Source organism: Pogona vitticeps, chromosome 2 (genome assembly GCF_051106095.1).
Source record: "Pogona vitticeps strain Pit_001003342236 chromosome 2, PviZW2.1, whole genome shotgun sequence".
NCBI classification, from domain to species: domain Eukaryota; kingdom Metazoa; phylum Chordata; class Lepidosauria; order Squamata; family Agamidae; genus Pogona; species Pogona vitticeps.
Window position 1 is genome coordinate 215,035,165 of NC_135784.1, and position 27,289 is coordinate 215,062,453.

General features: G+C 40.6%; 1 protein-coding gene across 5 annotated transcripts in view; it reads left to right on the forward strand.

Moving 5' to 3' along the window:
- Nucleotides 1-27,289, forward strand: part of MOB3B (MOB kinase activator 3B) — a 131,270-nt gene that overhangs the window by 3,915 nt on the left and 100,066 nt on the right. Inside the window, exon 1 of one of the 5 annotated variants that reach the window (XM_078384889.1) lies at nt 13,508-18,814. The exons of the other annotated variants lie outside the window; for them this stretch is intronic. The gene's annotated coding sequence lies outside the window, so the exon portion shown is untranslated. Of the gene's footprint in view, nt 1-13,507; nt 18,815-27,289 lie in introns of those variants that run through there. 5 annotated transcript variants of the gene reach the window in all.

Below are 27,289 nucleotides of genomic sequence, written 5' to 3' on the forward strand. Positions count from 1 at the left end.
ATCTGGGATAAACCTTACAAAAATAGTACATATGATTTCTTAAGTTCAATCCTTGGCGTTTGTACATAATTTAGCAGATATTAGGAAAGACCTCTGCTTGAGACCATGGAGAAAAGTGATCAGAGCTCAGAGTGGTACCAGGTGAGGTAGATATCTGGGGTAACCATGGAAGTTTGATAAATAAACATTAATCTCTTTTTCAGTGCTTATCTGAATTGGTGAGCAGCATCCGTGAAGATGGCACAGATCTTTTCAACTTAGTCTCTCCTCCAGAGCCTTACTTAGCATTCTGTCTTTATTCTCCACTTCCCAGCATTAAGATTCACTGGTGGTGGTTTCATGAGTGGAAATTTATCACAAAGTTTATATGGATGCCTTGCAGTCCTTGGGCACCTGTGATGGTGCCGCTTGTCATCTACCTCCTTTTTCTTGACCTTGTTTAAAGAAGCATTCGTCACACTCAGTTCTTCCAATAAAACCGGTTTATTGTTTAACATGGCCTCATCATTTTTAGAGTCTTGTTTGTCGTCTTCCAACTTCAACAATAAAGTATAAGTCTTAACATTATTAAAATTGGGTATCTCTTCATGGTAAGACAACGGGGAATAACTGTTAACGTTTTGGGACCATTTGGGTTGGGCATCCATCAACTCGGGTGTGTTCTCAGCCCACTTCAGGTTTGTGGATGAGACGTCATAGCTCCTTGCTGTTCCCCCTTTGTCGAGTCATATATCATTCTCTGCCGGGCTGGGTCCACAGGACTTCTCCGGACTCACTGTACATCTTTGCCTTTCTCTCCTTTGTTCTTCCCTCTTTACCCACACTCTATACTTCTTCCTTTGCTTTTGCTCTGTCTCCCCAGAGTATGGTGGCTTTCTATACGTTTGTCGTCTCCATTCCCTTTCAGTGTACTCACGAGGCACCTTGAATTCCACCTACTCTCCCGTCCAAGGATCTTCCTTGATCAGCTCTACTAACTCTTCCTTTTTCTCTCCTTTCTTCCCCAACATGCTTCTGCCTCTACCCCTCCTTCTCCCTCCTTCTTATTCTCCTTTCCCACCTGATTTGCACCCTCTTCAGCCTCTTCTTCTATTTCTAGTTTACTTAATTCCTTTTCTATCACTCCTGTCTCTTGTGCTTCTGTCTTTATTTGAGAGTCAAACCGTACACTCTCCCTGATCTTGGGCAAGATGGCTCGTCGCCTCACAGCACCGTGTTTGTGTCAGAACTCATATTGGATCTAAGCTGCAAGATGCCATTGCATAGCTTTGCCTGTTGCCAGGCTTGAAGAGCTGGCTGCTCACCTGTGTTCTGGGAGGTTTATTTGCAGTCCCCCTGGTACTGAAAAGTGTACTTTGCACTTGCCTGCTGCATTATGTTTGAATATAACTTGCGGTTTAGGAAAGAGTTCAGGGGTTACTGCATATAACCACATCTAAGCATTTTTGTCAAGTTAGCTGCATACCAGAGATTGGAATGGGGGAAAATAGGGAATCTGGTACAGTTAGGATAAGAGACTTGCTTGTGAAACTTTGCTTGAACTGGAAACTAGATTTTTCTGGAGCAAGATCAGAAAGAACCTAAATTTAATTGTTCCAGAATCTCTGTTGAACGCAAGCCAAACAGAACTTATGGGGCAGAGAGCGATTACTCATTCAGAGAGAGTTTTTTGGGTAAGAAAGACAAGCTTAAGTGATGGGCCTATTTGAATGAATCATGAATATGTAAAATAATGTGTTAAACATTTTAAAGTACGTTTTGGGCTTGTCTAGGCATAATTGTTGATAAAGTTAGTCAGGCAGGACGCAGGGCTGCTCTTTTTATGGCTGCAGTAAAGGAAACTGTGAAGATTAAATGCTAACATGTTAACCTCATAAGCTTTTCAGGTGTGCCAAAGGAGCAGCTGAACTTTTTGTTGACAGATCCAAAGCAGTTACAGCTGAATGGACACAAATGAAGTGAGAATTTTTTTGGTCTAAATGGAAACAACATCAGGGCTTTGTCTCCTCTTAATTGAAATAAAATAATTTTGGGGCCAAGTAAAACTCAATTGTACAATGCATGCAGAAATTATAATTTTGCATAGTTCTGTTTCTGGTAGTCCTGGGCAGGGAGAAACTAGCAGTGCAGGCAGTGAGCACCTATCCTGTTCCCTTTGGCTTCTGATACAGCCCTTTGTAAAAACAATCAAGGGGAAAACTGAGTAACCAATATTATTTCCGGGGGAAGGGGCACAGCATTTCGAGGAAAGAGCATATATAGCTCAGGGTCAGAACGTACATTTTACATCTAGAAGGCCCCAGGATTAATCTTTGACATCATCAATTAAACGGTTAGATAAAGCCTAATGGAAAAGACTTCTGCGTAAGACTCTGGTGAGGAGTTACTGCTGATGGCCGCAGACTATCTTTTCCAAATCTGGTGCCTTCTGTAGGCCAAGCTGGCTGGAGATGATGCTGGTTGTGGTCCAGCTCATACAGAGAGCATCATGTTATGGAAGGCTGTCACAGGAATGCTAGGCAGATTCAGTCGACTCACCTTCCTGTGGACCAGCAGCTGCAGTTTTACAGAAATAATTTGGAGCATTTATAAAGTTTCTGTGTTGAGGGATGGCAGGAAAGGCAGGTGTTTGGAGGATCAGCTGAAAGAAAGGCCCCTAGAATAGAATGTGGCCTCTTGTTTGTGTTGTTGGCTGGAGGCTCTTTTAAACACCAGGCACTTGTGGATATTTGTTTGAGAGTGACAATGGTGTAGTAGAAGCTATAAGAATGGGAACAGCTGTAAGAAGGAGGTACAGCAGGGAATAAGAGGTGATGCATGCAGTACCTAATTACATTTCCATGTTTCTAAATATCTGTAGTAAATAAATGCAGGGATTTCAAACCTTCCTGCGCCAGCTTGGTCCCAATCTTACTCTCACTGAGGCCTGCACAATTTGTACTTTATTAAACTGAATGTACTTCACAGACACATGGATTGATGACCACTATGACAGTTTATATCCGTATCCCCATCTTTGTAATCTGAAGCAGGTAGCAGAAGTTAGGTGGACCACCAAACCTGGTTGATGAGCTGTGTTTGGCTCAGTGTGTTAGTCTACCCTAAACTACGGGCTTAATCCTTGAGACTGATGGGTATTATGAATGGCAGCAATCTTTGTTTTCTTCAGTTGGCTGGCTCCCTTCACTCTTCAGAGGCTAAAGAGGGATTGTTAAAACAGCAGGGCTGAAGGATCATCCAGGTACTTGAAAACACTCCAGATTGTTGATTGAGTGCTTCCTTCCTGAAGCAACCCTGATTAGTATGAACAGGGGTACCTTATTAATGTGGGATAATAGCCCCCTTAGCAGAAGTAGGAATACCATGCTGATTTAAGGATTGATTTTTTTTCATTATCAGCTCTCTCTTTTTAAGCATATTGTTGACCAGTAAGAGTGATGCTGACAAATCAAACTAAACTAAACTGCTCCCTCTCCTATATGTTGACTTCTGAGTCAACACCACACTTTCCTGCAGTTTGGGTGTGAAGAGTGAGCTTGCATTGTCTCATTGCACAGAATAACTGGTGCTCTTTGTCCAGAATAAGTTAAAATGAAAAAAATGCTAGTTAGAAGATTGTTTAGCCTAAGAATAAGGAACATATTTCAAGGATCAGACTGAACTCCAGAAAGGTTCTCGGGATTCTCTGTCACTTCAGTGACAGGCAGGGCTAAAAATAAGTTATTGGGGAGATAATGTCAGCATATTTTTGTTGTGGAACACAGCATAAAGATCCTAATGCTAGTACCTAAGCCTAGAGAGAGTCTTTCAGAACTGGAGGAAAACCCCATCAAAGCATGGGATCATGGGGAAGGAGGCATTGGTGTCTGGGGATTCAGAATAATTCCTTACTGCTAGTTTGGCCCAAAGTAAAGAAAATCTGATCAGGATGTTCAGGTCAGATTTACTCCTAAGAAAGAAATTCACTCTTCACTTGCTTCTCAGAAATCCTATTCATGCACTGAGTAAAAGGGTTGGTCTTAACTCAAGAGCAGACAGACAAACTAGGCCAACCTCATCTATCCTGGTTCTTGCATGTGGAGAGCTAAAGCTGAAGAAAAGAACATTTTCTATCTGTAGAGCAGGGGATTAGTGATCGTTTAAAAGTGCAAGTGTTCATCAGCCCCCTTAGTCATTTCCCATCCACCCCAAATGAGGGTTCAAGCCCTACTGGACTGGTCAATATCAACAAACAAGGAGCAGGTCTTCTATAAACTAAATGGCTTTTAATTGTCTATTCAAGATCAAACAATCATCACATACTTCGTATTACAACAGGAATAGATTGCAACAATATGCTGATCCTTAAAAAAGCTCAACATAAAAAAACTAAGATCATGGCCACTGGTCCCATCACCTCCTGGCAAATAGAAGGGGAAGATGTGGAGATAGTGACAGATTTTACTTTCTTGGGCTCCATGATCACTGCAGATGGTGACAGCAGTCACGAAATTAAAAGACGCCTGCTTCTTGGGAGGAAAGCGATGACAAACCTCGACAGCATCTTAAAAAGCAGAGACCTCACCTTGCCAACAAAGGTCCGAATAGTCAAAGCTATGGTTTTTCCAGTAGTGATGTATGGAAGCAAGAGCTGGACCATAAAGAAAGCTGACTGCCGGAGAATTGATGCCTTTGAATTGTGGTGCTGGAGGAGGCTCTTGAGAGTCCCCTGGACTGCAAGGAGAACAAATCTATCCATTCTGAAGGAAATCAACCCTGAGTGCTCACTGGAAGTACAGATCTTGAAGCCGAGGCTCCGATACTTTGGACACCTCATGAGAAGAGAAGACTCCCTGAAAAGACCCTGATGTTGGGAAAGTGTGAGGGCAAGAAGAGAAGGGGATGACAGAGGACGAGATGGTTGGACAGTGTCACCAAATTTATCAACGTGAATTTGACCCAACTTCGGGAGGCAGTGGAAGACAGGAGGGCCTGGCATGCTCTGGTCCATGGGGTCATGAGGAGTCGGACATGACTAAACGACTAAACAGCAACAATACATTAGGGCTTCTTTTCAGGGCATGTATTATTTTTTTCATGTACAATGATACGCATTTATTCAAATATAGTCATGTCATCTTCTGGTTGCTGCACAATGGTGGAGGCTGGGGTTTCACTTAACTAGGGTTTATTTTGGGGGTAGGGCTTATATTACAAGCATCCTGAAAAATCATACTAGGGCTTATTTTCAGGTTAGGTCTTATTTTCAGGAAAACAGGGTAATATATAACATAAGATTATAATTTTAAAGTGTTTGTAACAAGGAGAATGGAGAGCATAACCCAAATATTTATTCAGATAAACATTCTCATTATGTTCTGTCAGGTTTGATCCCAGACAAACTACACATATGTTTGCAGACCTTTCCACGTGGTGGCTGTTGTAGGGAAACTGTTTATTCTCAGCAGTTGTCGTTTGAAATTTTTAACTGTAGGAAGTGTAACTCACATATTTTTGAATTGCTGGTGATGAAAGGGATTACGTAAGTACTATAGGCATCTTTTAGATCTGGAATGGGGAATTTGTGGCCCTCCAGATCTTGGACTCTTAACTCCATTAACCCCAGCCAGTTGATAGGCAATGGTCAGGGACCGTGCGAATTGTAATCAGACAAAATCTGGAGGGTCATGCGTCTTCCATCCCTGCATATTGATTGTCGCAAGGTGAGCAATGATCTTTACAATGTCTCCGCTTCCTTGTGATTGAAACTGTGAGATCTGTCACCCAGTTTTATATAATATTTTTAATTGTGGAGCTGCTGGTAGTTCAACTGCTGGGGTAATCTATTAGCCTTTTAAAAATTGTGAAAATTAATACCAATGAAGGCATTCTTTTAAAGAAACCTGTTGAGTCCTGTTGGTTTTTAGAAGCATTCAAAATGTCTTACATCCCTTTCTTGGGAGATCTCTCTCTCTCTTTCTTGGGAGATCTCTCTCTCTCCCTCTCTCCCTCTTCCAATACTCATGGCCAGAGAAGTTTCGCTTCAGCATTGGAATTAATGCGTTGATGTTTCAGGTTGTGTTGTGCAGGTATGAAGGAACAGAACAAACGGCTTAACCTCACTCATTCTGAATTCTCCAGGTACTGTGCAGTCACAGAAATGTTCTTTAACCCTCCTTAACCTTTCTGAAGAAAGCTGCATATTGTATTATGAGTGAGATTATAGCAGCAAAAGGTGTTAATGTTGTTAAATGCACAGGGGATTTTAGGAGTTATGAAGAGAATATTGTTGTGTATTAAAATAGAAGTTGGTTACAGCACCAAGATGTACATTTTCCTACCCATCACGTTCCTGTGTGCACAGGGATGTTTCCAGTTTGTTTGCAGGGCTGTCTGCTCTTCTTTCCCTCAAGGATGGTTTCATGGCTGCATACATGCATAATGTCAGTCACTTGTGAGAAATATTAGCGCAGTACCCATAAGTGAGGAAGATGAGGGATAGTGAGAGATGAGAGAAGGAGGGAGAGGAGTGACCTGCCATGCCAGTCATGTGGCTAAATTTACCAAGGATCCTAGAAGTACAGTACCTTGAATGTGAGAAGTTTGTTAGATAAATGCTTAAAGATGATACAAAATTAGTAGGGAATGGTAGAGATAGTTCTTTTGTTGGCCAACTTGTATGTCTTGATTTTTGTTCTTCTGTAGATGCACCGGGGAGGGATGTGGTGGTGCTGCGGGCTAAACCGCAGAACCCTTTGTGTGCTGCAGGGTCAGAAGACCAGTAGTCGTAAGATCGAATCCACGCGACAGAGTGAGCTCCTGTCGCTTTGTCCCAGCTCCTCGCCAACCTAGCAGTTCGAAAGCATGTAAATGCCAGTAGATAAATAGGTACCACCTTGGTGGGAAGGTAAACAGCGTTCCGTGTAGCTGTGCTGGCCACATGACAACGGAAACTGTCTTCAGACAAACGCTGGCTCTATGGCTTGGAAACGGGGATGAGCACCGCCCTCTAGAGTCGAACACGACTGACTAAAATGTCAAGGGGACCCTTTACCTTTATCTAGATGCACCGGGAACATATTCTATAGTATAATAGACTTGCCGTTCTTATTTTCTAATGTTGCAGCTTGCTTCCAACATCCATCTCCCACTGGGATCATGAGTTCTGAACAGAGCAGTGGACAAGGGCTCCTTTTGCCTATTCCTGCAGAAAAAGATGGGAAGGTGAAGAATTATTACATTAGTGATGTTATTTTAATGAGTGCAAAGTAGTGATTCTAAGAGCGGGCTTGACGATCCAGCTGACCTGCAGCTGTGTTTCCAGCAGAGGCCAGCCGGCTCACCTCTGGTGTTCACAAAACATGGCCACAAAATGATGGCCTTCTTCTAGAGTTGCATATTCCAGAGATACAGGACTTAGAAATTAGAGCTGGGGAAAATGGCTTTGTGTTTGGCAGAGGAAAAGTAACTTTTCCAAGATCTGACAGAAATATGCTGCCCCGACAATTAAAAATTCACTTCTACTGTCACAGTGAATGGTTTAAACAACCTCTCTTTTTCAGTAGCTATTACAACTCAGTATAAAATATTCATTGGCATGCAATATATATAGTTATATATATAAAACAACCATACATGGGCTGTAAAATTACTATAGCTTAGGGCAGGTTTCCCCATCCCAGACTGTGTGGGAATTACTGCAGTTTTAGTTTTGCCCATCTTAGGGAGCTGTTGGCTGGGGAATGGTCAGGGGACCTTTGCTTTATTTCATTTTTCTAGAATGAAATATATTTCCAGATTTCCCTTCAGGTTACAATATGTGATACACTGTACGATGCTCAGTCCTCTTAAACCAGGAGAAGATATTTTTATCCTCCAGACTTAGCTTTTCTTAGAGAGTGAATATAGAATGAGACTGATAATGTAGGCATTCTGTGTCAGTGCTACCTGAACACTAAACACATACAGTACGTACTTTTATATCCTAGCTAATGTAAAATATCAGGATATAATGTCCCACACCATTTTTTGATGAAGCGGGATGTGATGAAGTAGAAGTGATATATGCTGGCTGTCAATACATTGGTCCCACAGAAGAAATGTATACAGTATTCCAATTCACATAGATGGATTAGGAAATAAATCCCATTATAACTACTGTGCATTACTGTATATCCAAATTCCTGATCATAACCCTCACTAGGTTGGCATTCTAACTGGGGTTAGAAAATGCTCCATAACTCAAGCAATGCATGTTAAAAATAAGAATAAAATCCTGGTGCAGGAGGGTTACTTCTCATAAAGAGCCTCGTGGCGCAGTGGTTAAAATGCTGTACTGCAGCTAAAACTGTGCTCACGACCTGGGGTTCAAATCCCAGGTAGCCGGCTCAAGGTTGACTCAGCCTTCCATCCTTCCGAGGTCGGTAAAATGAGTACCTAGCTTGCTGGGGGGGCAATGTGTAGCCTGTATAATTAAATTGTAAACCGCTCGGAGAGTGCTTGCAGCGCTATGGGGCGGTATATAAGTTCAATAAATAAATAAAATAAATAAATAAATAATTCCTATGAATGTGATTTTCACCAGGAACTACATCAAAACTTGTAGTTTCTGATGACATCCACATATCACTTTGTCCCTATTTAAAAATTCTATGATTTGGTAAACCAAATTGGAATGGACTTGATATTGGTGAACAAGGCCCATTTTCTTCTGCTTTTCATAAGCAGGTAAAGCAATAGGTCTGCATGACAGCTGAACCTAGAATTATGCTTTAACATGCCAGAACAGTTTATGTACCATACCTTAATACCCAAGTCTTTTGTAAAGCTATTTCATAATCCTAGTTTGTTTGGGAATCATCTAACCATAATCCCAAATTTCGATGCCATTCTTGTTTCATTTACCAGCTTGTGAGAATGGAGTAAATACCATGTCTGCACTAGCATGTTACTTGTTCACATTTTGGATTGTTAAGACAAATATATTGACTTAAAATGGTTGGGGGATGTGGCCATTTGCTCTATGAACCTGTTCATGTCCCTTTTAACAAATCCTATACATTTGTATTTCCCCATAATTTGCCATCCTATCTAGACTTTTGAAAAATGCAGTGTTCCTGAAATGAGCCTTCCACCCAGCAGCCTTTACATCTTTGCCCATGAAAAGAATACTTTAAAAATTACCTTACAGCTTAAGCAATTTGAGAAGCTGGGTGACAAACAGAAAACATCCTTTGATTTCTAAGTAGATAATTTCCCAAGCACAGTGACTATGTTGATTATCAGTTATGAAATTGTTCAGTCTTTGGAAGTATCTTTTGATTTTCAGAGTCAAAGAATATGATGCCGTATTGCCGAAGTTCACCAGTCCTCTTTGTGTCTCTGTTGCACCCAAGCATGTCTCCAGTTCTTTAATTTGCTGGTGAAGGCTGTTCTGTAAGTTCTCAATGCATGTTGAGTTCCAGATATCTTGTGGGTTGTCTTTGTTAAGAAAGTAGGAGATCTGTTGAAGGATTTTGTAGACAACAATTAATTTGTTGCTCCTCTTGACTTTGAGAACATCCTGCGGAAACATGAAGTCCTTTATTTCAAATAAACATTCCTGGTGAAATTGCTCACTTGTTCTGCAGAGATGGTTTAACTTGGTCTTGATCAGTTGGTCCCACTGAGCGTGAATGGGAGGACATTTGGAAAATGAGAATTGGCTGGAATGTGTGAATATGCTGAAAAGTAGCAGGACAAGGCACACCTGTAAGCCACAGTCTCTCGTGGTAACAGCCATGGTGATCAAGTTGTTGTAACTGCCTTGTTTCCTGGAGTGCTCCTGGAATCTCCCTAAATATGTTTTGGCGACTCTCTAGAAATCTGCCAACCTTCATTTACGTTTTGTGTCTTAATCATAACATTGTATTAATCATTATATGATTTAGCATCTTCTAGATATTAAATGCCTTTGAGGGACATTGTTGGTTACTTTCAGTTTCTATTAAATGTATTTTATTTTAAATATAGAACTTATGTGCAATTCCAACTTATTGAAAAATCATGGCTTTTAAAACATAAGTTTAAGGGGGTGGGGGTAAGGGCAAGATGCTGCCGTAGGGTTTATTTGGTTTAAATCAAGATTTAAAGAACAAATTGGATTTTTTATGATTCAGATTATAAAAATCAATTTTTAAAAAATTTAAATCATAATTTAAATTAATTTTATTTTTAAAATCATTTATTTATTTATTTATTTATTTATTTATTTATTTATTTATTTATTTATTTATTTATTTATTTAATATCTCGCCTATCTAGTCGGTTAAGACCACCATACATCTTGTGCTGCAGGCAGTGAGGTATGGAGGAGGCGGGGCCTTGGGAAAGCATCGGGGGCTACATTCTGTGGGAGCAGTGGAGTATGAGACTTGGCGATCAGCTGGGAAGTGAAAAGGAGAGGAGAAGGAAGAGTTGTGTAGCTACGTATGTGTTTGTGTGAATGGTGATGACACTGCAGGGTGAATGTATATGAGAAAGAGAGCGCACATGTGAATGAACACTGATCCCTGAATGAGAAGTACTGTGTGTGTGTGACTTGCTGATGATCTGTGGAGAATGAAAGAATGACTTTGGGATGAGATGCAGGAATCAGTTGGCTAAGTAGAGAGGAAAAAATCAGTGGATTGAAAGATTATTAAAGGATATTACATTGAGGTACTAGATCTGGAGGAAATTTATGAGTGATGTTCCTGTGAATTGGAGGTAATTAATTTTAGATGAAATAGATATGATTTTGGAAAATTGACTTGCCATCTGTGAAACAAGTGTTTTGTTGTACTGATTGCAGATTAAATATGTGGTGTAGTATTTTGGTATTAGATCTTCATCACTCTTGTATTCAGTTTCTTGCTCAAATTTCCAATCTTTGAACTTGCCTCAATTTTTCTTTCTGAGAAATAGGAAGTTTGTTGAGTTGTGTGGAATCCTGAGAACCAGTGGCCAGAATCCATTTCATCACAGTGTCTTGTAAGGTTAGGCAAACATAATTTTGCTGGGCATTACACCTAGGCAACACAGATTGTACAATTCAGTTGCCCAGTTGGTTGTGTGGTTCCTGTTGTGACTGATAGTGCAATATGCTAACTCCTTTTGACAGCTTTTTGTACAGTCATATTTAGAATTCTGTATGCAACTCAAAAAAGTTGTATTGTAGAACTGAAGAAGGTGCAGAGAAAGATAATCAAGGGACTGGAGGAATTTCTGCTCTGGGGAGATGCTACTTTATACAGAGCTTTTAAAGAGATGAAGTAGTTCCAAGTCCTCCATACAGAGCACATTACCATAGTCTTTCGAGATTGAAGGATGCCTAACTAAAAAAGAGGTACAGTATATGAAATTATGTATGGTTGCAGAAATTGGACTGGAAGGTTTTCCTCCCTTCTCATAAGTAGTGCAATATAGTAGTTAAAGTTTGGGATTAATATCAGCGAGATCCAAATTTAAATCCTCACTAGACCGTGAAGACTAGTGGGGAACACTAGCCTTCACAGTCTGGTGAACAGGATAGATCAGTTGTTTGTATTGGTTCTAAGACTAGGCCAGAATTAAACAGGCATGTTACATAGAAAACACAAATTCAACAGAACGTATCAACTTATTTTATTCTTTAAGGTACAGTTGCCCATCTTCTGTGTAATTACAGAGAAAAAAGCACACACTACATGTGTTTCCTGTCTGCAGAAATAAATCCAGGAGCAAAAGATAAATAACCATGAAGCTAGTGTCTATCTCAGTGGAAAGGTTTCAAACACAGTACAGTAGTCCATAAGAAAGCTTGCCTGGACCAGACAAAATGTTTGAAACCCTGGAAAGCTCCTATCAGTTAGAGTAGACTAGACTCTGGAAAGATTCTCTTTATGTATCTTACTACCGTGTTGTGTATGTTATTTCCCAGAATCCTTTAGTCAGTGTGACTTGAGGATTCTGGGAGCTGTAGTCAAGGTAGAATTCTTATCAATGCTGGTTTCCAGGATAGCCCAGGCTAGGCTAGATGGACAGATCAACAGAAAGTGCAATGCTAGAACTCAAAAGGCTGAAGGCAGCCTTTTGAGTTCTAGCATTGCACCTTCTGTGAACAAGGCCACAAGGAGATGTGATGGAGAGTGTGAATGCCTGTGTAAAACCTGAAAATGGTATTGATTTTAAAGGCATTGGGCTCTAGTGTGAGCTATACAAGGAGCAGAGGCAGTCATGAATTACACTGCAGAGGTTTCCAAAGAGCACAGAGTGAAGTGTAACGTCAGGAACACCAGTCTTTGTGTAGTTATATCTGTGAAGCCATGAGATTCTTCCTAGAAGTCACTTTACTGTGCAGTAGTGCTCAGTATTTGGGCATGGCATATTGGCTAAATCCAACCACCTCATCAGTCTATTGGAAACTTTCCCAGATAGATTGCTTCCCCGAATGCCTTTCCAAACAAGAGCAAGAAGTGTGACAGCTGTTTGTGGGAGTCCCTTCTTCAGTCATGAAGTCCTCTTTACATGGAAAGTGTGCGCATCCTTACATCTGGAGAGCAAGAGTTGTAGTGGAGGTCTGGGGAAGACTTCACATCATAAATGTAGTTTCAGGAAGTATTGAGCTGTGGGATGTCCAACTCTCTCCAAGGGCTGCTTGCAAAGTAAGGGCAGCATCCTTTGAAAAGTATGTTGCTTACAGGTATGGATTATCCTGTTCTAGACACATGGTACCCCTGCCCTGATTGGATGCTGGCCATGAGTGATGGCACATCTTTTTATGCTTCATCATGACACTGCATAGCTGCATGACCCAGGTGAATCAGCATACTAAGCATTGTTAGATAACAGACACATACTGGACATGATTCATTAGTCATGTTAATTAAGGTACCTGCCCTCTGGCTTCTTTGGCAAGAATAACTATTGTTTAAGTGCGAGCACTTATCAATCCAGAGGATGAGTAAAGGAGCTATCACTTGCATTACTCATAACAGGCAAGGCTTTATTGTTGCTTTTCAGGTATGGAGAGAAAATCTAAAACCTGTTGCAAGAAAAATTGACTCTAGTAGACAGATATTCTCTGTAATGTGCTAACCAGGTATTTCCCCGCTCTTATTTGTATGTTCTCAATGAGCATTCTGCATGGTGTTTTACTGCCTTAGGTGTCTGTTACATAGATATGCCAGAGCTGGAAAAGGGGACACTTCCTAAGGCTAATCCACAAGTGGCCATATTAGTGTGACCTTGAAAATAAATTTCCAGAAGTTACTAGTTAGCAACAACAACAAACTTTACTAATATGCTGTGCAGAGATGTGTAAATCATAGCATTATAGAGATTGAGCATAAGATGATCGGAATATCGACCCATATAGCTGCAAAATCAGTATTTTAGAGTGAACACAGAATGCAAACTTTGAAACAGTAACTAGAGCTGGAGCAAATGGTTTTCGAATCATCACTCAGGACTTCTTTTGTAAAGTCAGATGGCTTGTCTTAACCCTGCTCTTCATTATTATGCCTTTGGAGAGTTTATTATTTTTTGTGTGTGTGTGTGTGTGTGTGTGTGTGTGTGTGTGTGTGTGTGTGTGTGTGTGTGTGTGTGTGTGTGTGTGTGTGTGTGTGTGTGTGTGTGTGTGTGTGTGTGTGTGTGTGTGTGTCCCCTGTTGTAACAGAGGCTGCAGGACAGGCATAATTGTAAAACAAATATGGCTTATTCTTCTGCTATAGATATGAAGGAACATTTGCATGACCCTCTTGTGATGTTGTTACATCTTCATTTTTTGTTTGTTTTAAAGTTTGCCACACATCAAGAAAGCTCAAATAGTATTAGGCAAAGAACACAGATTATTTGTGTATACGATGGCAAGACAGTGTGAGTTTTCTAATTATCAGAAAGGTAATAGGTATTGATTTTTCATTTAATCTCTAGCACTATTTGTTAATTAATTCCGAGATTATGTAAAATTAATGGTCAATTTGCTGACAGTGAGCAAAATTGATTTTGACTAATTAACTGGAAAATTAGAGAAAAGTCTTCAGTACAGAAGTGAATTAAGAAGGTTAGCATGCCGTGCTGTCAGTAAAACAATAGCATTTAAAGCAAACGTGGGCAGAAAAATTCAGTGCAGCTTCCCAGTTTCAAGAAAGTTGACAAATGTTTATTTCTTACTGCAAGCCTACACAACATATGGCTCATCAATGTGACTAGAGCACCCCCATCCCAAATCCTATATAAAGGTCCATCAATGAATTGATAATCTGTTCTTGGCTGTTCCCTACCACAAGCTTCAAATCACAGAGGTTGTCAAGCACTTGGCATTTCACAGCACAGGGACGAAAGGCTATGTTGAGGTTGGTGGACTGTATGTGGGATCAGTTTGTCTGGTGGAATAAAATTAGACTTTTGGAATCACTGTAAGTCTCTGGTGGTGTTGATGTTGAGGTAGAATGGACGGATATACTGTACTTTATTAGTTGTATTTATTCTTTCCTCCCAGGAACTCAAAGTGACATGCATGGCACTCCTCTCTTTTTTTTAAACTTCTCACAGGAATCTTTTTCTTCTCACAGGGCTAGACTGAGAGGATTTGAACCTTCACTGGTGGCCTGTCTTCTCAGCTTGGACTTTATAGACTGCAGATGTCTTTTCCTCTTATTTTAATGACTATTTTAATGTATGTGGACTATCACCTGTATGTAAATTACCTTTTCTTTAGTCAAGAAGAAGAATCTGAAGTATCAACAGAATATTCCATCTGGCTGTGTCTGACATGTATTCAGATAAATGTGTGTCATGGCATTAATTGAGTAGCACAAATGGAAACAGGAAGAAACTCACTCTTGTTCATTCAAGAAGCCCTTGTTTCCAGAAGATCTTATTGGTGTTCGGTCTGGAATGATAACTAGGGCAAATTAAGCAACCGGCTCAGTTGGGTCATTACGCACGGGAGAGCCACGGGGTGAAAGAGGATTACTGTACGTTAGTATGCCACTGCAGGGCCGTATCAGCCCATTCCAGACATTAAAAGCGAACAAAATGGGTCAGATCACATTTTTAAAGATTTAAAGTCTGGGTAGATTCAGAGAGCTTACTCTTGTGTCTGAGATAGAGAATGGTTACGATGTAGTGCTGCTTTTCATTCTGATATTGCAAAAAAAAGGTAACTAGTAAAAAAAAGACTATTATTGTGGTGTCTGGGGTGTATAATAGCCTAGCTATTACTGTACTAAGGTGCATGTCACTGTGTTCAAGTTTCTTCCTGGAAGAGTTAGTGGCAGCTGGTGGCATGCATGTTTTGTCCTGCAATTTAGTGAATTACCTTTTTTCTGTAGAAGTGTGTCTTAGCCTACTAAAATGTTTAGAACAGAATTTGCCTGTTTCTGCATAGCATATACTGGCTTTCTTGGTCTTCCCACCGAATTCTTTCTTTTTTCGTGGTCTCGCTAGAAAAAAAATGTGACAATAGTTTAACTGTAACTTGGAACGCAGCAGGAGAAAGACTCACAGGTTAAAAACTCAGGACCACACCAGGGATACGTTGAGAAATCAGCTGCCAGCTGTGTTGAAATGAATATACTTTCTAATTTTGTTTCAATGTGAAGCCTAAGTGCAAATGAGACCATGAAGATTAGCCTTGTTTGGGGCAGCTGAGCCACTAAGTATTGGACCTGATTTTTTCTTTGTGCAATGGTTTGTTGGAGCTGAGCTTTTACATATGTATAATCAGTGGAATGGTAATAATAATCGGAACATTTATTTGTTCTAAAACGTAGTATTTTACTCAATAGTATGTTCCAGTCTTATATATCTTGCAGACACAGCTAAAAATTTGCAGCAATCCTTAAGGAAGAGTGTGGAAATGGAGATGACACCAAATATTTTTGCACGGGTGTCTTTTGCTAAGTATCACCCTGCCCTTGGCTGGAGTTTTCTTACCATCTGTTTGAGCGCTTCATAAATCAATTGTTACTGAACAGCTGGTCTCCCATTGTTGCTGTGTCTGTGAAGTGGTCATCTACAGGCCAATAAAATTAGCACTCAATGGAGCTTAGCACAACGGAGCTAGAGGAGAGCTGGACATCTGTGCATGATTCTAGTAAACACTGTCCTGTTTGCGCCAATTAGTAATGGCAGGCCTGCAGTCTGTTGCTTTGCAACAGAGAAGATAATGGAGGGAGAGTGAAAGCAAGCAAGAATGAATCAAGTGATGTATGCATGTTATATTTAATTCTAAGGAACAACCAGGTTTCCAAAGGGATGACCTGTAAGATCATCAGAGTTTCTTAATATTTTTGTCCCACAGCTTGCAAAACCGGTTTTAAAAATTGTTGTTAGTGCTGTCAAGTTGGAACCAACATAGAGTGACCCTAATGGGGCTTTCAAGGTGAGATATTTGAAGAGTGGTTTTACCAGTTCCATACCACCAAGTGAGTTTCCATGGCTGAATGATGATTTGAACCCAGGCCTCCTGAGTTCTGGTCTCTCAGGTTATCCAGTACACTGCACTGGGTAGTCTAAAAATAAAATTTTGTTAATCTGCCCATGTTAATGTAGTGGGTTATTTGTGCTTTTGTAAGAACAGTTAACAGTGTTTTTTGTCAATTAGATGGCATATCTGAGAGTGAGGTGGGTTCATTGGTAGATACAGAATATCCCAGGTTCAATTTCAAAATGAACAATGGTAAGATAAAAGGTAATGTGGAAGCTTCCTGTTTGACACCTAAAAGTTCTGGCTAGTAATGGAAGTTGTGGGTCAGCAAGGGGACAGGTTAGGTCAGATGGTGCAACACTTAGAATGTTTTAAAGGGAGTGCATTCTGACAAAGTCTGAAGCTCATGCGAGTTTTTGAAAATGTCTCTGAATGAAGTTCATCCATCCCAGGCTCCACCCGTTCGTGATAAACAGGAAGACTTTAAGGGAAAGGTCCCTGGTTTGAATCCTTGGGCTTTTCCTCTCCAGGGGCTCCTGCCCAGCATGGGGCTGGTGTTGGCTGCACCGTCTCCAGGAATCATAGATTTTTGGAGGGGAGTGTGCTGTTCCAGTGATGGTCTTTGGTTCTCTAGTGGTACCAAGATCTCTGTTGGAACTACCGTATTTTTCGCACCATAAGACACACTTTTTTCCCACAAAACAGGGGGGTTGAAAGTCTGTGTGTCTTATGGAGCGAAGGAAACAGATTATATTTTCCTGTTTTCTTCTCCTAAAAAATTGGTGCGTCTTATGGAAAGGTGCGTCTTATGGAGCGAAAAATACGATACTTGTTTCTCAGCCTCTGACTCCATTTCCAAACCATTGCTGGACTTCTGTGGCATGACAGGAGAACTGCTGCTACTTTCAGGAGATGTGAAAGAACATATGCTGCCTTTAGGTGGATGAGGACACTGGCCCAAGAGGGGACTTTTTATGTCTTGCCTTTCTTAGTGCTTTGCTGCCTAAAGACAGCTGGCAATGGGGGTTGCCATGGAGATGTTGGTGCTTTTTTTTGGATCAAGAAATGGAACATCTTGGTGAGGGGTGGGGAGAGTGGGCACCTGAGAAAGATCTTAAGCTAATATAAATAGAATAGAAATTTCATGGTGTTCTGTTAATTTAGTAGATTGTGTTTGTTTGTTTTTTATATGCTGAGATTTGTTTTGTTTTATTTTGGAGATGGTGTTTTGCCTGAGTGCCATATGTGTGAAAAGCCATCTAAAACATTACAAATCCTGCTAATCTGTTATTATTAAAATTAAAGAATAATAAGTGCAGGAATATAGTTGATTATATGTATTTGAACACAATTGTATTCACTCTGGCTTTTAATCCTCGAAGTTAGTTTTTGCCCTTGATTTTCTTCAGAAGGGAACTGATCAAAAATTTATTTGCAGCATATCTAACTAGAGATGGGGATGAAGCACTTTGTGGGTTGTTGAACTTGATGAACCATGAATCCCCACACACACACACACCATGAATCAATTTGTCTAGTCTTTTGGGGTTTTTTAAGACAGTCCATGGGGCTATCTAAACAAACAAAAAACTAAGCCTCTGCCCCCACAGCTTGCCCCCACTCCTTCCCATTGTTGCTTACTTTGCCCAGCTGCCTCCTCCTGCTCTGCCACCTCTTCTGTCCAGGGCATTGAAAGATGATGAAGCGTGGTCAAAGTGATCCCCCATCCTGCTGTCTTTTCAAAGGCAGCAGAAGGATATTGCTTGGTTCAGGCTTCCTCTTTCTATGCCCCTTAACCGAAGTGATCCCCCTCCCCTGCTGCTGTTTGCAAAGATTTGGGGGGGGAGAGAATTCCTTTGGCCAGGCTTCCCCTGTCTATGCCCTGGGGGTGGGTGGGATTCACTTCGAAGCAGGCTTTAGTAAGCTGCCCAAAAGGAAAATCCCTCTCTGCTTATGCCCCCCCCCCCAGGAACAACAGATCCATGGGGGCATAAGCAGACAGGGATAGACAAAGGGATGAATATAAAAGCATTATATCTGTTGCTTCGTATTTGTCAGGGTCTCTGGACCTCAAGAATAGGAAGCAACAAATATCTGATGAATCAGCTATATTCACTGAATATCATGACTTGTTTTTATATTCATCCCCCTGTCTATATCTAACTACATAGGGATTTTTGTCTTGGTTCTGTACTGCTATGAAAAAGTTGAACCCAGTGACACATCAGCTAGTGACCTACAAATTCTCTTTGCCTTGTATTCTGCGGGATCCCATTTGCTTTTTAATGGAACCCCAAGATCTGTTTTGCAAAGCCATTTGCAAATGTTGATTCTTGGATGGTTTTGAAGTGGACCTCATTATCTTCTGCACCTATGAGCCTTGTACTGGGAGAACTGCAATGTGTAGGTATAAATCTGTATCTTGAGTGGCTGCAGATCAGAGACTCTACAATTTAACATTTTTGAGTGGGATTGAAACCTTTTTTGTTGTTGATGCTATTGAACAAGGACGCAGAAACATCCACTGGTGCTCCTGCAGTAGATTCTATTCTGTTCTTCCTCCACACATTTTGGATGTAGAGTAAACCAGTAATGATCTGAAAAAGAGGCACTCTGTGTAATCTGTGGTAGAGATGAGGCACATATGCCCTTCCAAAGTTGTTGGGCTGCAACTCCAATCAGCCATAGTAAGGTTAGCTGGTGGAGGATGATGGGGGTCACAGCTCAATGACATTTGGGGTTTCTGGGCCTTGATTTAAAGGATACCTTAGAGCAGCCATTCTCGATGGGAACCCTGGGGGATCCTGGCACATTTAAAGGGGGGCAAAGACTGAAACACGTGAAAAGTTTCTGAGACATATCTGTTTGTGGTATAGTCTTGTTTAACGGGGGGGGGGGCTGAAAAAGAAAGAAAAAGAAAAGAAAAGGTTGAGAATGGCAGCCTTGGTGTCTGATAGAAAGGATAATCTTGTAAAAGAAGGAAAATGGTCAGCTTGCCTTCTGTGTCACTTGTCACTCTAGAGCTGCTCATATCCTCTGCTCTGAAGGGAAATGTAAGATTCCTCTCTCTCTGCTTCACCCTGTTTGAAAAATGATTTGGCAAACCGGTAGATGTGTTTATGTGTGGTTATAAAGAACATGCATAGGTGATGCTTGAATGTGGCCAAGAGCCGATTAACGTGTTTGGCTGACTTTGACTGGATGTCTCAGTGGGCCATTCATTCTTCAGATCAGGTCTAGCCTGATTCAGTGCAAGGTTTGGGCCTCTTGTATAAAATTCATGTGTTCTTGGCCAATAGGCTTGACTCACTCTGAAATAACTAATAAGCTGTTGCAAAGGATCCAGGTGCACATGCTTCTTTTTTTCATGTGCAGCTGATTCACACCCAGACAGTCTGGGGTAGCTGCCAGCTTACGGCAAAGGCAAATAGAAAGTGGCTCACTTCATGTTCATCAACCACAATGCAAGCTCATGTTCTCAGATGAGTTGCCAGATAAACATACCAATGCATTAAATGCTGATTCAAGTCTGTCACTTTTCTCTCCAGTCAGTCTCTTTCTCACAACTGTCTGTGGCTGAGGAATTGGCACAGAAATGCTACAAGCCACCTGCTCCAATCTCAGCACTTGGGCCCCTGCTTGTCATCCTTGGTCGTAGGAGGAATGGGAGGCAAAAGTGGACAGGAAGGAACCGTGGGGCAGCAGGAGAAGGAAGCATGGACAGCACCCTTGAACTAGGATTTGATTGACAGGCATGTTGTTCCAGCTGCTCAGTTGAAAGGATGGGCTTCTACTGCTGTGACTCTTGTGAGTCTCACTTATTTATTGGTCCAAAGAACCTCTTAGAAATAAATGAATATTTATAATGCTAGTGCATTCAAAAATATAAACTATGAATATAATAAACATAACAAGAGTCACATATTTACAGGCACGGGAAACAGACATACCAGCTCATGGTTGGGAGTGTGTTCCCTAGCAAACTTGGATGTGTTGTAGAGTGATGGTTCTCTGAAGAGTCCAGTTGGTAGAGCTACTTGCTTTTGATGAAAGCCAAAGTAGAGTTTCCACTGTGAATTTTTGAAGGTAGACATTTCATCCTTGCAATGAGGTTCAAACACAGGTTTGGTTCTACTAGGCAATTACCGACCACATAAAATAGAATAGCAGCTGGCTCATAAAACCAAGGTAGTTGTAAATATATCTTTCATATGATGGGGGAAATGAGGCAATAAAAGTATTAGGCACATTGTGGGAGGAGTATTTGTGTCTTTTTTTCCTGTTGCAGTGGCTGTGGAATCCTATCATAATGCACATATGTAGGGAGAACTTGTCACATGGGATAGTTTAAAAACATACAAGCATTATATAGACAAAGTCTGTGTTTTGAATAGAGCAGGTAGAATTGCTGGTTTCTTTCATTTCCTTTATGTGGGGGTGATAGATTAAGAGTCTGTTGTAGGCACGATGTTTACTTGATAAATGGCAACAGAGGTATGATATACCATCTACTCTGGAATTTAATGTATTCATGAAGGCTTTCATGGCTGGGATCCAAAGGTGGTTGTGGGTTTTTCAGGCTCTTTGGCCGTGTTCTTGAAGGTTGTTCTTCCTAGTGTTTTGCCAGTGTCTGTGGCCGGCATCTTCAGAGGACAGGAGTAACACCAGAATCAAAGAACATGAGAGACACTGCAGACTAAAATAACCAGAAAAATTGGCAGTAGCTGAACATTCCCTAAAACAAGCTGGACATGAAATTCTATTTCACAATACTGAAATACTGGACAACACCAGCAATCATTATGTTAAACTACAGTGGTGCCTCGCTTAACGAGTGCACCGTTTAACGAAAAATCCGTATAGTGATCCCTTTTTGGGGATCGCTATACGGATCAGCCCCAATCGCCGCACTCGCTTTGCGACAATTGGGGCTCCGGCGGCCATTTTGGAGCCGCCGAACAGCTGATCGGCGGCTCCAAAATGGCCGCCGGACGCGAAAACATCGCTGGAGGGGTAAGTTTGCACACTTATTGGAATGCATTAAACTAAGTTTAATGCGTTCCAATAGGTTTTACTTACCCGCACAGTGATGTTTTCGTATAGCGAAGGTTAATCCGGAACGGATTAACCTCGCTATACGGGGCACCACTGTACACAGGGAAGCCATTGAAATCCACAAACACCAGCAGAGCTGCAACAAGAAAGAAGAAAGTTTAAAACTCAACAAAACTTGGTTCCCAACACTGAAAAATACAGCCTGCAAAAGGTCAACGAACTCTACTCAGCCACAAGGACCAGTGATCACTACACACAAAAGACCAGCTAACGACACAGTGACAGATAATCTCTCCTCCTTATCACAACAATACACCCACAACAAATCACACTGATCACCATAATCACCCATCTCCTGAAAAGGACAAAAGCTGACCCAACAGCTATAAATACTCAACTCCCAAACAAACTGCACCAGAGTGCAAAGTGCTATCCTCTGAAGATGCCGGCCACAGAGACTGGCGAAATGTTAGGAAGAACAACCTTCAGAACACAGCAAAAGAGCCCGAAAAACTCACAACAACCATACTCTGGAATTCTTTGTTTAAAATTTATTTTATTTATTGATTCAATATACTACCAAACATACAACTAAAACATCAACACAAAAAAGAAACACCCTCCTACTAAGCAAAACCCTCTTCCCTTTGTTGACTCCAGCTTCGTTGACTCTCTGTTCTCTCCAGCCGGGTTCCTAGTGCGAACTGAATACATATACATATATAATCAAATTTGCCCTAAACTCCTGTCCTCCTCTGGGCCCAAGAATATATTAGTTTCCAGCTTTGTTTTACATAGTCTCTTGGTTGTTCCCGTCATGCTTCTGATAGTGTGTCCAGTTCTGCTATGTCCCATAACTTCTTTAACAACTCTTCTATCATTGGAATTTCTTCGCTTTTCCATTTTTGGGCCCAGAGTAATCTGGCTGCTGTACATTAGACAATATTTAATTTTTTATCATTAATTTCCGGCATGATATTCAATAATGCCATTTCAGGTTTTATATCTAATATCGGCTGAGCAATTTCTTTCGCTATTCCCACACCTGTGTCCAATATTTTTTGACCTTTTCGCACATCCACCACATATGATAATAAGTTCCTGCATTTTTTTACACTTCCAACACATATTGCTCTTACCCTCTGACATTTTTGCCAGTCTTACAGGTGTATAATGCCATCTATAAAACATTTTGAGGATATTTTCTCTAAGATTTACTGGTTTAATCATCTTATAACTTTCTTTTCACGTCTTAGTCCAATCATCAAGACCTATGTTATATCCAAATTTTTTTGCCCATTTTACCATATTGGATTATGGTCTGCATATGTATTTGGTAATATTTCAATATCCTCTACTTGATGTGTAGCTTCCGCTGATATCCAACAATTATCTATTCTTGACCATGATTTATGTCTATTTGAGTAAAATGTATAGTCTCTTCTGTTTGGATTTCTGAGTCTCCATAGATCAATTAAATTTAATTCTTCTGCCGTTTCTAGGAACACCTTAGGTATCATATTCCTCGTCTTTTCCCTCCCATTTCCAGTTGCCTTGGATGTGTCCTTCTCTTTGTCAACTATTGTGTTGAAGTCTCCCATAATGCATTTTTTGTTCTGACCTTGGTATTAATTGATTCTTCAGTTGGAGATAAAATTTACCTTGGGCTTCATTTGGTGCATATATGTTAGCCAATAAATTTTTTCTCCTTCCTTAGAGATTTCCACTATCAGTAATCTCCCATCCTCAGCGGCAAATACCAATTCCGGATCTAGCTCTTTTTTGATATACAAAGCCACTCCTTTTTTTCTTTTGTTTACTTGAGGCTATAAAGACTTTACCCAATTTTGGATTTTCTAACAGTTTTTATCCTTTTCTCTAATATGGGTCTCCTGGATAAATATGATATCTACCTTAGCTTTGAGGAGTTTGCTGAATATTTTTCTTCTTTTTTGGGGTGAATTAAGTCCTTTCACATTCACTGAGAGAAGCTTAACTTGTTTAGACATCTTGATGATTTTTACTACCTTTTTAATCTCTCTGTTCCTTTCCCTTTATTCTCCTCTCTGGAGATAACTTCCTTTGTCTTCCATCTCCTCTTGCTTTTTGTTTTTCCTCCTCTTCTGATAGTTTGTAAATCTTCTTCTGATAGTTTCAATTCCTGTTTCATTTCCCTTATTATGTTTCTGGCTTTCATTTTGCTATTACGATTGTATCTTCTGGATTGCCAATTCAAAAGCAGTCCTTCTGGGATTCGGCACTGGAATGGTATTTTTCTGTCTAGTAATATCTTGGTTAGGAAGGAATATTCTTGTCTTTTGTTTCGCATGCTCCAAGGCACTTGTTTCAGTATATAAATTTTGGTTAATTTTGGTTTCTCTTATTGTGAGCTCTTTTTCTCTGTTTACTTTAAGCAGCTTTTCTTTTTATATGTTTCTTTTTCGGTAAGTTATTACGCCTGGTGAAGGTGTTACCCACTCAAATTTTTTTTTCCACACCCTATCTGGAATTCTTACCATGACCTTTGTGAGCTGTATACATTCTGTGCCTAACATGCACATTATACACTTGGGAGCAAGATGATTCTGAATAGCGAAAGTTTATACATACAGTTGTGCCCCGCTTAACGATTACCCCATATAACAATGAATCCGCTTCATGACGATGTTTTTGCGATCACAATTGCAATCACAAAATGATGTTTTAATCGGGTTTTTTTGCTTTGCGACGATCGGTTCCCTGCTTCGGGAACCTATTCTTTGCATTACGATGATCAAAACAGCTGATCGTTGAGTTTTCAAAATGGCCACCGGCTGCTTGAAATGGCTCCCCGCTGTTTTTAGAAGGCATTTTTCGCAAGACAGGCACCCGAAAATGGCCGCCATATGGAGGATCTTCACTGGACGATTAGGTATTTCACCCATTGGAACGCATTAACTGGTTTTTAATGTGTTTAAATGGGTTTTTTATTTCGTTTGATGACGTTTTCACTCTACAGCAATTTAGCTGGAATGAATTAACGTCGTCAAGTGAGGCACCACTGTACTTGCTAAGATCCTTGTTGCTTAACACTGTCACACTGGACTAAGCCCACTGAATCAGGGGAGATTTGGTGAGTTAACTCTTCTGTAAATTCCATTGATTTAAATGGGCCTATTCTAGTTGCAGCTTATACATTAAAGTAAATAGCAGTTAGAGTAGGCCCATTTGAATCAATGGAACTAACAAAGGAGAAGACTCGCCACATCCTCACTGATTCAGTGGGCATATTCTACTGCAGCGTACTATGTTAAGTAATAAGGATTTCAGCCATTATGTAGGTGAACCGATTTTTGCCTGGATACAGTAGTTTGAGTGACTGGTTTTAATTTTTTTTACTACTCATCATTAGAAAAAAAGGATCAAATAGGGATGGAAAGGAGAATGACTTTTCCAATACTAATCAGTGGCACTTTTGCTCTGTTTCCTTCCCCACCTCTTGGATACTTGATATTAACTGTATGCATCTTAACCTGTAGGCATACTTCAGTCTCGAGAGACTATGGTAACGTGCTCTGTATGGAGGACTTGGAACAGCGTCTAGTGTGGCTGAGAAGGCCAATTTGAGAGTGACAATCCCTTCCACACTGAAGACAAATACAATCTGTCCAGCTCCCTGATTATGCTGGTTTGGAGACTGCCTCTTTGCCTCGGCCTGCTGGACAAGGGTCTCTTCAAATTGGGAGAGGCTATGCTGCACCGCCTGCCTCCAGGCTGAACACTCAGATGTCAAGGTTTCCCGCCTGTTGAGGTCCATTCCTAAGGCCATTCCTAAGGCCCTATTGTATGCAATAGGGTTTAAATGAAATCCCACACTCTTCGCCTCAGCTCCATGCTTGGAACTTCTTTAATCCTTAGCATAGACAAAGAGTACAGTGAAACGTCCCACCCCTCTTGGTAGTTTCAGATGTGACTTTGGAACAGGATGGGGACAAGAGTGATGTTCTGCCCCATGCACCCGAAAAAACCTGGCTTATTTGGAATACTAGACTGGCTGGAGTTAGAGCGCCTGTCTGCAGAGACCCACAGATCAGGAGTTTGATTCCCCACTGTACCTGGTAGAAGAAGAGCCAGTGTGTATGGCCTTGGACAAGCTGCATGGTTCCAGAGCTTGCTCTGAAGAAGAGAATGATAAACCACTTTTGAATATTCTGTACCTAGGTAGCCCTGGAAAGGGTTGCAATAAGTTGGAATTGACTTCAAAGCACACAATTAACGACTGGGGGGACTGGGCCCAGGCAGCAAAGTGTTTTGGGCCAGCTCTGTTCTCCACTCCCCTCTGTTCCGATTTGAAACTAAAAGTGGCAGCTTTAGTCTTTGGCGCATCAGTGGACACTCTTTTATCTTGTATTATTTGCATGTGGGGTGATACAACTGTTTGTGTTTGGAATAATTTCCCTTTTGTGGACCTGAACTGTCACTCCATAAATGCAGCATGCATCGAAAGATAATTTTGGCAGTTAAGCTGCATTAGAATTACTGGTAACTTGTGTTAATGTCCAATAAGCGTGTATAAGATTTGAGTGTTTTTTCCTCCACAGTAACCAGTGCAGGCAAAACTGGGACTGACATGGAAGGCTCCTCCATTCCATTCAGATCCTTCGTGTCCACAGAGTCAATGAACTCTCCCAGTAAAAAAGTTGTTTAGCTTAATTCGTTCCATAAATTTATGTTGTATTTGCTTTTTGGTTTTGCTTTACAGTTAGATATCTTTGGTTTGTATTCAAGTTGTCCACTGTGAGACCGCATGCTTTTAGCACCTTGAAAGTCCACTTTTTCCCTCCAGGGCCTCATGTAACATCAAGGAGGTGCCTTGTCAAGATCAGATTCAGAGACCTTACTTGAGAAAAATATTTAATTAGTTTGGAAAGCAGCTATGCTTGTCCGAACTGGACAAAAGGTATTTAAATGACATTCTCACTTTTATCGTGTTGAGAAGGGTGGGATTTGATAATTGGAAAACTGTGAATTTCCTTTTGAGAAGAAACAGCACCACTTAGGCAACCACAGAAAATACAGGTATTCAGCCTTTGGCTGAGTTTTGTTTATAGCCCATGGAGAAAGCTACAAAGACATCTTTTCAAAGACCAAATCCCCAAAGGCCAATAAACAATAGAAAAACATGGGAAAATGAGACTTAAGCATGGTTCTCTCTTAATCCTTTGTATTTATAATCTTAGTATAATCACAAGTTGCTTTTTCCCCCTCCTGAGATTTTTCTCAAAGTTTCCCTTTTTCTACCAGAGAAAATGCTGCTCTTGTGTATCCAAGATCGGTGATAATGTAGTGCCCCTGAACCTGGGTGCTATAAAGAACTGCTGTCATCATAGGTGACCATGGGGTGAAATAAATAAGCATACATTGCAGTAATACCTACTTATTACTTAGGAAACATTCCAAGAAAATGGAGCACTAACCAAACCACTAGGTAAAGAAAGCAGGACATAATACTGAAACTGACCCCCCCACACACATCATGGAAATCCTACTTAATTGGCCCGTTACTAGTTTTTGAGCTTTCACTGCTAAGCATCATAATACTTTCCAGATCAGTTTAAAAACCATAAAGGATAAAAAGGCTGAATATCTTTTGATTGTATTTATGCTAAAATGTAGGGACATTTCCATCCAGAAAGGACCGCAAAGTAGTGCACAACACAATAGTTTTTAACCCCACAATAAAAGCACTACAAAGTATAACAACAGTTAAAACAGTCCCATTAAAATAAATATTCTTTATTTTATGGATTTATGCCTGGTCTTTTATGAAAATCCACAGAGGAG